Source organism: Lactuca serriola, chromosome 6, assembly GCF_051521515.1.
Source record: "Lactuca serriola cultivar US96UC23 chromosome 6, Lser_US96UC23_V15, whole genome shotgun sequence".
In the NCBI taxonomy this organism is placed as follows: domain Eukaryota; kingdom Viridiplantae; phylum Streptophyta; class Magnoliopsida; order Asterales; family Asteraceae; genus Lactuca; species Lactuca serriola.
In genome coordinates, this window is record NC_136413.1 from 146679918 (window position 1) to 146688192 (window position 8275).

The 8275-nt window shown below is 37.0% G+C and overlaps 1 pseudogene; it reads left to right on the forward strand.

Moving 5' to 3' along the window:
* Positions 1-5946: 5946 nt before the first annotated feature.
* Positions 5947-6588, forward strand: LOC145060240 (secreted RxLR effector protein 161 pseudogene; annotated as a pseudogene).
* The last annotated feature ends 1687 nt before the right edge of the window (positions 6589-8275 follow it).

Consider the following 8275-nt stretch of genomic DNA (forward strand, 5'->3'; position numbering starts at 1 on the left):
ATACCCAAACCCTAGAAATAAATACAGGAGGATAGGCCCAACCCGTTTACATAATAGACTAACAAGAAAATGACAAAAGACGTAATACTATAATCCCAACAACATTGCATTATGATAGTATCATTGATGGTTGTGATGTTATATTGTTTATTAACATTGGAGAATTGGAAGTAAATAATAGCCTTGGTTGTCGAATAGTAGAGTATAACCTAGCTCGAAGCTATGTGTATAACCTCACTACATCGAACCAGACGTATATTGAATAAGGTATATACTGAAACCAAGTATAGAGCGGACCAGGTATATACCAAAACACAAAGAAAATAATGAACATGGTATAAAATAACGTCACAACGGTATCATAGTACATGGTAACACAAAGAAAACATCATTTACAATGATATGTGACTAATGGATCCTTCGACTAACGAGAAACAGATGTTAAGCGACCATAGAGTAAATAAGAGTGTACCTGCAGGTGTACAACATTGATGCGATATGATGGAAAACCTGTTGGGTACATGAAGAGGTCGTAACCTCTTAACATCGAATATAAACAAGTGACAAAAATAACTCTACAAGGGGAGCAAACTGTTGGAAGTGTGTCCAAGGTCATTAACTAATTGGTGATATTTCTAATAATAGCAGGGTCCTCTTGGATTGTCCTCATGACTCAAGATTGAGTAGAATAAATAATAGGAGTGATTAGTTTATTAATTATTATTGTCTAATTATTAATTACAAACTAATTGGAAAACAATTTGGGAATTAATTAACAGTTTAATTAATAGAAGGGTTGAATGTGAGTTAATCAATAGTTGGTTAATCAGGGAACATTCCAGAACCCTAGAATGAAGGGGGTTGGACGAAAATTCCCTTTGGATAAAGGGAATTTCGTTCATAGCCTATCCCATCCCACATGGGTGGAAGGATAAAACCCTAGGAGGTATCCAAGGCTGTAAATAGGGGCATAAGGATTCATTCCTGCTTGCTAATTTTTGGCTTGAGTATTCGCCACCTTCTTTCTCCCTCATTGTGAAAGAACTTTCTTTTAGTTCATCCCTCCTAGTTTAATATTTGGTTATACTCTTTTGAGTTCATTTGGTGTGAACCAAGAGAGGGATTCTAGTTTGGATCCTCATCATCCAAACAAGGTGGCATGCACAATGAGTCAAGCTCGAAGATCATTAGCTGCTAAAGTGGTTAGTGTTCTTCCTTGTATTTTTGGATTTCATAGGGTAGAAGTAATAGTATCAAGCCATAGATCTATAAGGTGCATGTACACTTAGGTAAATCGTTTTGTTGTTTCGATTCTTCCTCTCCCTAATTATTGAGTGTATTTGATGCATATATTAACCAACAGTGATATCAGAGACATTGGTTCATCGTTACCTACACGCTACATCCATGTTTTCTGAAAATATTGTTTTGGAACTGAATGATGAAAGTTTAATTGAAAAATTCGTAATTTGATGAAAACCCTAATTCACGACGTGAACTTAGCAGATCAGCGTTATCGATTTTAATTGTGCTTATTTTTTGAATTCAAGCTTTATCTTGCATGGATAAATACCTAATTGGATTAGATCTAGAAAATAAATAAATTTTATTTAAATGTGGTTATTTAAATTTGAATATTTATGGATAAATATTATTTAATCATGTTTTTGAATTTGAATATTTATTTTAATATTATTTATAATAGATGATTATAAATTTGAATATTAACCCACATGTTTTATTAATTGTTAGATTACATCCTTGTAATTAATTTGAATTAATAAATAGATAACTAAATTTAAAGGTCTTAAATTTAACCTTTGTATATATGTAAGATCCATATCTATTATATATATATATATATATATATATATATATATATATATATATATATATATATATATATATATATATATATAAGAGAATTGCAATATGTAATATGCATATTATAAATATTGATATTGCCGATCTTACCTCGACTAGACGCACCCATTCTAATGTAGGGGTTTAAGGAGGTCCCTATGATTCCAAATGAGGTCGGTTTTTTATATGCTTCACGCTTACCACCCTCACCGCCCTATTGCATTTTTAGAATGGAGTTACCAAAAGGGTTTGATAGTGATAATTGTCAATCTAAAAGTATTCAAAATACAAGTATAAAACAAAATCCCATTTTATTTAAATAAAAGTGAGTCTTATGTTATCCATAAAAATTGCACAATCTCTTTATAACTTGTTGATGGAGCTCGTCTGGTTAACCGATATGTCAATTTGAGAGTATAGGTAGAAAATGATGTGACACTCACGAAACTCAAGTGTAACTTGAGCCGGGGACCACACAATTTTGTATGGGTGATTCACCATCTATTCAATGATCCGCAACATCCCCGTCATTGAATTTGAGATGAACATAATATGAGATTAACATGCCGTTGATAGTCAACGAATCTCAAAGATCTATGAATTTCATAGTGATTGAAATTGAAAAAGAGCTTTGTCTACCTAAATAGCTTCATGGTGTGTTTACGATATCCCTTTACACATCGTGAAGCCAAATATGGATCCTAGCCTTTTATAGTAATTTGTTTTAGGGTAATTGCTAATTAAGGATTTGTATCAAACTAATTGGAATCTTATCTTTTGTAGATGTCGAACCAAGCAAACAACAACAACAATCTTCCTCTTCCTCCTCCTCTAACTCAAAACTCAAGCTTCTCTCTAATGTCGGTTCTTAATAGGGAAAAACTCAAGGAGGATGGATCCAACTATCTTGATTGGATCAGGACCTTGAGGATCATGTTAAGGTATGAGAACAAAGTTTATGTTCTCGACGAAGATGTTCCCGTACTTGGAGAGAACCCTACCGCAGAAGAAGTTACTGCCTACAACAAGCATTACGATGAATCAAACAAAGTGGCTTGCCTTATGTTAGCGACCATGGCTTCTGGTCTCCAAAAGAACTTTGAAACATGGGGTGCATTTGACATAAAACAACAACTTGAGGAGATGTTCCAAGAGCAAGCTAGGCAAGAACAATTCGAGATCCTTAAGTCCCTCATGGCATGTAAACTACAAGAGGGAGCTTCTGTGTGTGTGCACGTCCAAAAGATGAAGTCGTACGTAGATAGAATTGGGAATCCAGATGTCGAGCTACCTAAGGAGTTGTCCATTGACATGTTTTTGAACTTGCTTACTAGTTCATATTTGCAGTTTATCATGAACTTCAATATGAATGGCCTTGACAAGACCTTGATGGAGTTGCATGGCATGCTCAAAACTGCCGAAGCGAGCATGAAGAAACCCAACAAATCTAACACTACTACTCTAGTATTGGTTGTTGATCGTAGTTCTGCTAAAAGGAAAAGGGCACCTCAACCCAAAGGAAAGGGTAAGGGTAAGGTTGGACAGTCTGAACTTGCTCCCATGAAAAGGGATCAAGCTGAAATAGCTCCTTCTATTGATCCAAGTGAAGCCATTTGTTTTTACTGCCAGGAAAAGGGACACTAGAAGTGTAGTTTCCCTAAGTACCTCGAGGACTTTAAGAAGGGCAAAGTCAAGGTGGCTAGCACCTAATTTATGTTCATGATAGAACTCCAAAGCACATCTACTTCTAATTCTTGGATTCTTGATACAGGGTGTGGTACTCACATTTTCTCTTATATGCAAGCACTAAGACAAAGTAAGAAGTTCAAGCCTGGCGAGCTCAACCTAATCAGGCACAAGTCAGTTGTTACAAGGATTAGGAACTATGAGCTCATGCTTAGTGGTGGTGTTTATCTTAGTTTATTAAATTGTTGCTACTCGCATGATATGTCACAAAAGATTATTTCCTTTCATGCAGTTTATAAGAATGGTTGTCCTTTTTCTTTTGATAATGATAATGGTGACATTTTGGTTTATAAGAATGGTTGCTTTATATTTAAAGCTAGTGCTTGTAAAGGTGTGTATGAAAGTATTGTTTGTGATGGTGATGTTGATAAACTAATAATTAATGTTGGTTCGTCTAATAGTGAATTAGATAAATCATGTTTGTGGCCTTGTCGACTTGGCCATATAAACAAGAAACGCATTGCCAAGCTCCAATCTAATGGAATCTTGGAATCATTTGACCTCAAATCGGATGATGTATGCGAATCTTGCTTACTTGACAAGATGACAAAAGCGCCATTCACAGGCCACTATGAAAGAGGCAAGGATTTGTTGGACCCCATCCAGATAGATGTTTGTGGACCCTTCAAATCCTCCACAAGACATGGAGAAAGATACTTCGTGACTTTTACTGACGATTTTCGTAGATATGGATATATCTATATAATCAAGCATAAGTGAGAAACGTTTGAGGTGTTCAAAGAGTTTCAAAATGAAGTAGAGAACCAATTAGGCAGAAAGATCAAGATGCTCCGATCCGACAAGGGTGGAGAATATTTAAGTCTTGAATTCTTTGATCATCTAAAGAATTGTGGAATAGTTTCACAATTATCTCCTCCCAGAACACCGCAGTTGAATGGTGTGGCTGAAAAGAGAGATCAAACTTTGTTAGACATGGTTCAATTTATGATGCATCAAGCTACACTTCTGATATCTTTTTGGGGGTATGCCTTAGAGACAGCCGCCCATATCCTAAACCTCGTACCTACTAAGAAGGTTGCTAAAACACCCTCTGAATAGTGGAGTGGAACACATCCTTCTCAAGCACATATAAAGGTTTGGGGATGCGAAACATTTGTTTGTCGCGAGGCGAATGACAAGCTCGAACCCCTATCAGAGAAGTGTTACTTCATTGGTTATCCACAAAAGTGGTTTGGATACTTGTTCTACAAGCCTTCGGAAAAGAAAGTGTTTGTTGCTCGAAGAGGATTCTTCCTTGAGAGGGATCTCATTTCCAAAGAGGACAGTGGGAACCACATAAACCTTGAAGAGCTTCAAGAGACAAATGAAGAAGAACCTTTAGTAGAAACTAGCACTCAACCTGAGGTGCAACAACCCGTTGAGGAACCTCAACCCGGGGCTAAGCAACCTGTTGAGCAAAATGATATATCTCCACCTCCCCTTCCCAGATCCAATTGAGTTCGTTATCCTCCTGAGCTCTATGGTTTCCATGTGAGCATAGAAGGAGACGTATTGATCAGTGATCGTACATTGGTTGATATGGATGAACCATCCAACCATAAGGAAGCGATGGAAGGCACTGATGCTGCCAAGTGGAAGAAAAGCATGGAGAGCGAGATTCAGTCTATGCATGACAACCAAGTTTGGAATTTGGTTGATCCTACACCCGGCACTAAAATTGTTGGGTGCAAATGGATCTTCAAGAAGAAGACATGCATGGATAGGAAAGTGCACACGTTCAAGGCTAGTTTGGTAGCAAAGGGTTACACTCAGACTCAAGGAATTGATTATGAGTAAACTTTTTCACCAGTAGCCAAGATCAAGTCTATTAGGATATTACTTGCCATAGCAGCTTATCACAATTATAAAGTATGGCAAATGGATGTGAAGACCGCTTTCCTTAATGGAAAACTCACAGAGGAAGTGTACATGGCACAACCTGAGGGTTTCATAGATCCAAAATATACAAATAGAGTGTGTAAGCTTGAAAGGTCAATATATGGACTGAAACAAGCGTCTCACAGCTGGAACCTTTGATTTCATGAGAACATCAAGGAGTTTTGTTTTTCAAGAAGTGAAGGAGAGTGTTGCGTATATATAAAAGCTAGTGGGAGTAATGTAGCCTTCCCAGTGTTGTATGTGGATGACAAACTCCTTATAGGAAACGATATTCCGATGTTGCAAGGTGTTAAGGATTGGCTTGGGAGGTGTTTCGCTATGAAAGATCTAGGAGAAGCTGCATACATACTTGGTATTAGGAATAATAGAGATAGATCAAAACGTCTAATAGACCTGAGCCAAAGTACATACTTGGATAAGATCTTGAAGAAATTCAAGATGCAGGACTCCAAGAAAGGTTATCTACCTATGCAACACGGCACGAAATTGAGTAAGACTCAATGTCCTAGTTCTAGTGATGAACAAGAAAGAATGATTCGAGTCCCGTATGCTTCTGCTATAGGATCGATCATGTCTACCATGACATGTACTCCTCCTGACATCTCATTTGCTCTGAGCATGGTGAGTCGTTTTCAGGACAATCCAGGAGAAAGTCATTGGACGACAGTAAAGAACATTTTGAAATACCTAAGAAGAACAAAGTATATGTTCTTGGTATATAGCGGTAAGGATGAGTTGAGAGTCACAAGTTTTACAGATGCCAGTTTCCAGACTGATAGGGACAAATCATGTTCTCAGTCGGGATGGGTATTCTTGCTCAATGGAGGAGCGGTCACTTGGAAAAGTTCCAAGCAGTCGATAGTGGCAAACTCTACGTGCGAGTTAGAGTATATAACGGCTAGTGAAGCTGCAAAAGAAGCTACATGGCTGAAGAATTTCATTGATGATCTTGGTGTCGTTCCGAGCATCAAGGATCCCTTGGAAATCTTCTGTGACAATGATGGTGTAGTCTCTTTGACTAAAGAACCTAAAGACCATGGTAAATCAAGACATATACGTAGAAAGTTCCACTATGTGTGACATCGAGTTGAGGATGGGGATATTGTCGTGAGCAGAGTGTCATCAAAGGAGAATACAGCCGATCCGTTCACTAAACCATTATCAAGGATCCAACATGATAGTCATACTAGATCTATAGGCATTAGATTTGCTGAAGATATGGTGTAATTGTTTAGTTGTTTAGTTTGATAAAATATTGAAACATTTAGCAGTATGAATTTGTAATAGAATTGGTGTTTATTTTGTGGAGACTTAATAAAGTGCTGGTGTTGCTATCATTTCTATTAATTTAATACTGTGTTTCGCTTTTGGATGTTCAGAACCCACTTCCCGAGTATTAATTTACTCAAACCTCCATAGTTGGTCATACTCTTGGAAGTAATTAGTGATTCAAGACTGTAATGAGTGTTGGTGGATTGACCATTTTGATTGAGCAATGTCAACACTTATGAGTACTTAATAGTGATTTAAGTATTGGATCAACCCACACTTAGAGATTACCTCGTGGATTAAGTCACGAGTAATTCTAAGATGATAATATCTTCTTATCTTCAAAACGAGATACATGTGAGGCTTTGCTCTAAGAATCTGTTATGCATTGGTATACTCCAACGATATCCGTAACTGGTGGCTATAACAGGTGTATTCATGTGTGACATGATGAAATAGAAAAATACTATGTAGTCAAAGTTTATTCATCCCTTCTGCCTTAATAGGAGAAGTGATATGTATGGGCCCCTCGATAATTTTGTGCTGACATCTTAAAAGCCTGGCCGAGTGCTGACTAGAATTGATGTGTTCGATTTAGTAGTCAAATGTAGTCATCATAAATCTATATCGGGAAACATAATACTGAATTCTGAGATTGACCATTATCCATGTTTCGAATTCATACAGATATCATGAGGATGAAGGAATAGTTGATCACTTATCTGAGGGTTGGAACTGATTAAATCAAAGTTTGACAGATACATTGGATGGCATTCTCTCTATTGATTATTAGATGGATATAAGACCATACATATATAGTTAATGACTTGTCCAAGTGGGAGACCGTTGGAAGTGTGTCCAAGGTCATTAACTAATTGGTGATATTTCTACTAATAGCAGGGTCCTCTTGGGTTGCCCTCATGACTCAAGATTGAGTAGAATAAATAATAGGAGTGATTAGTTTATTAATTATTATTGTCTAATTATTAATTACAAACTAATTGGAAAACAATTTGGGAATTAATTAACAGTTAAATTTATCGAAGGGTTGAATGTGAGTTAATCAATATTTGGTTAATCAGGGAACATTCCAAAACCCTAGAATGAAGGGAGTTCGACGAAAATTCCCTTTGGATAAAGGGAATTTCGTTCATAGCCTATCCCATCCCACATGGGTGGAAGGATAAAACCCTAGGAGGTATCCAAGGCTATAAATAGGGGCATAGGGAGTCATTCCTGCTTGCTCATTTTTGGCTTGAGTATTCGCCACCTTCTTTCTCCCTCATTGTGGAAGAACTTTCTTTTAGTTCATCCCTCCAAGTTTAATATTTGTTTCTACACTTTTGAGTTTATTTGGTGTGAACCAAGAGAGGGATTCTAGTTTGGATCCTCATCATCCAAAAAAGGTGGCACGCATAAGGAGTCAAGCTCGAAGATCATTAGCTGCTAAAGAGGTTAGTGTTCTTCCTTGTATTTTTGGATTTCATAGGGTAGAAGT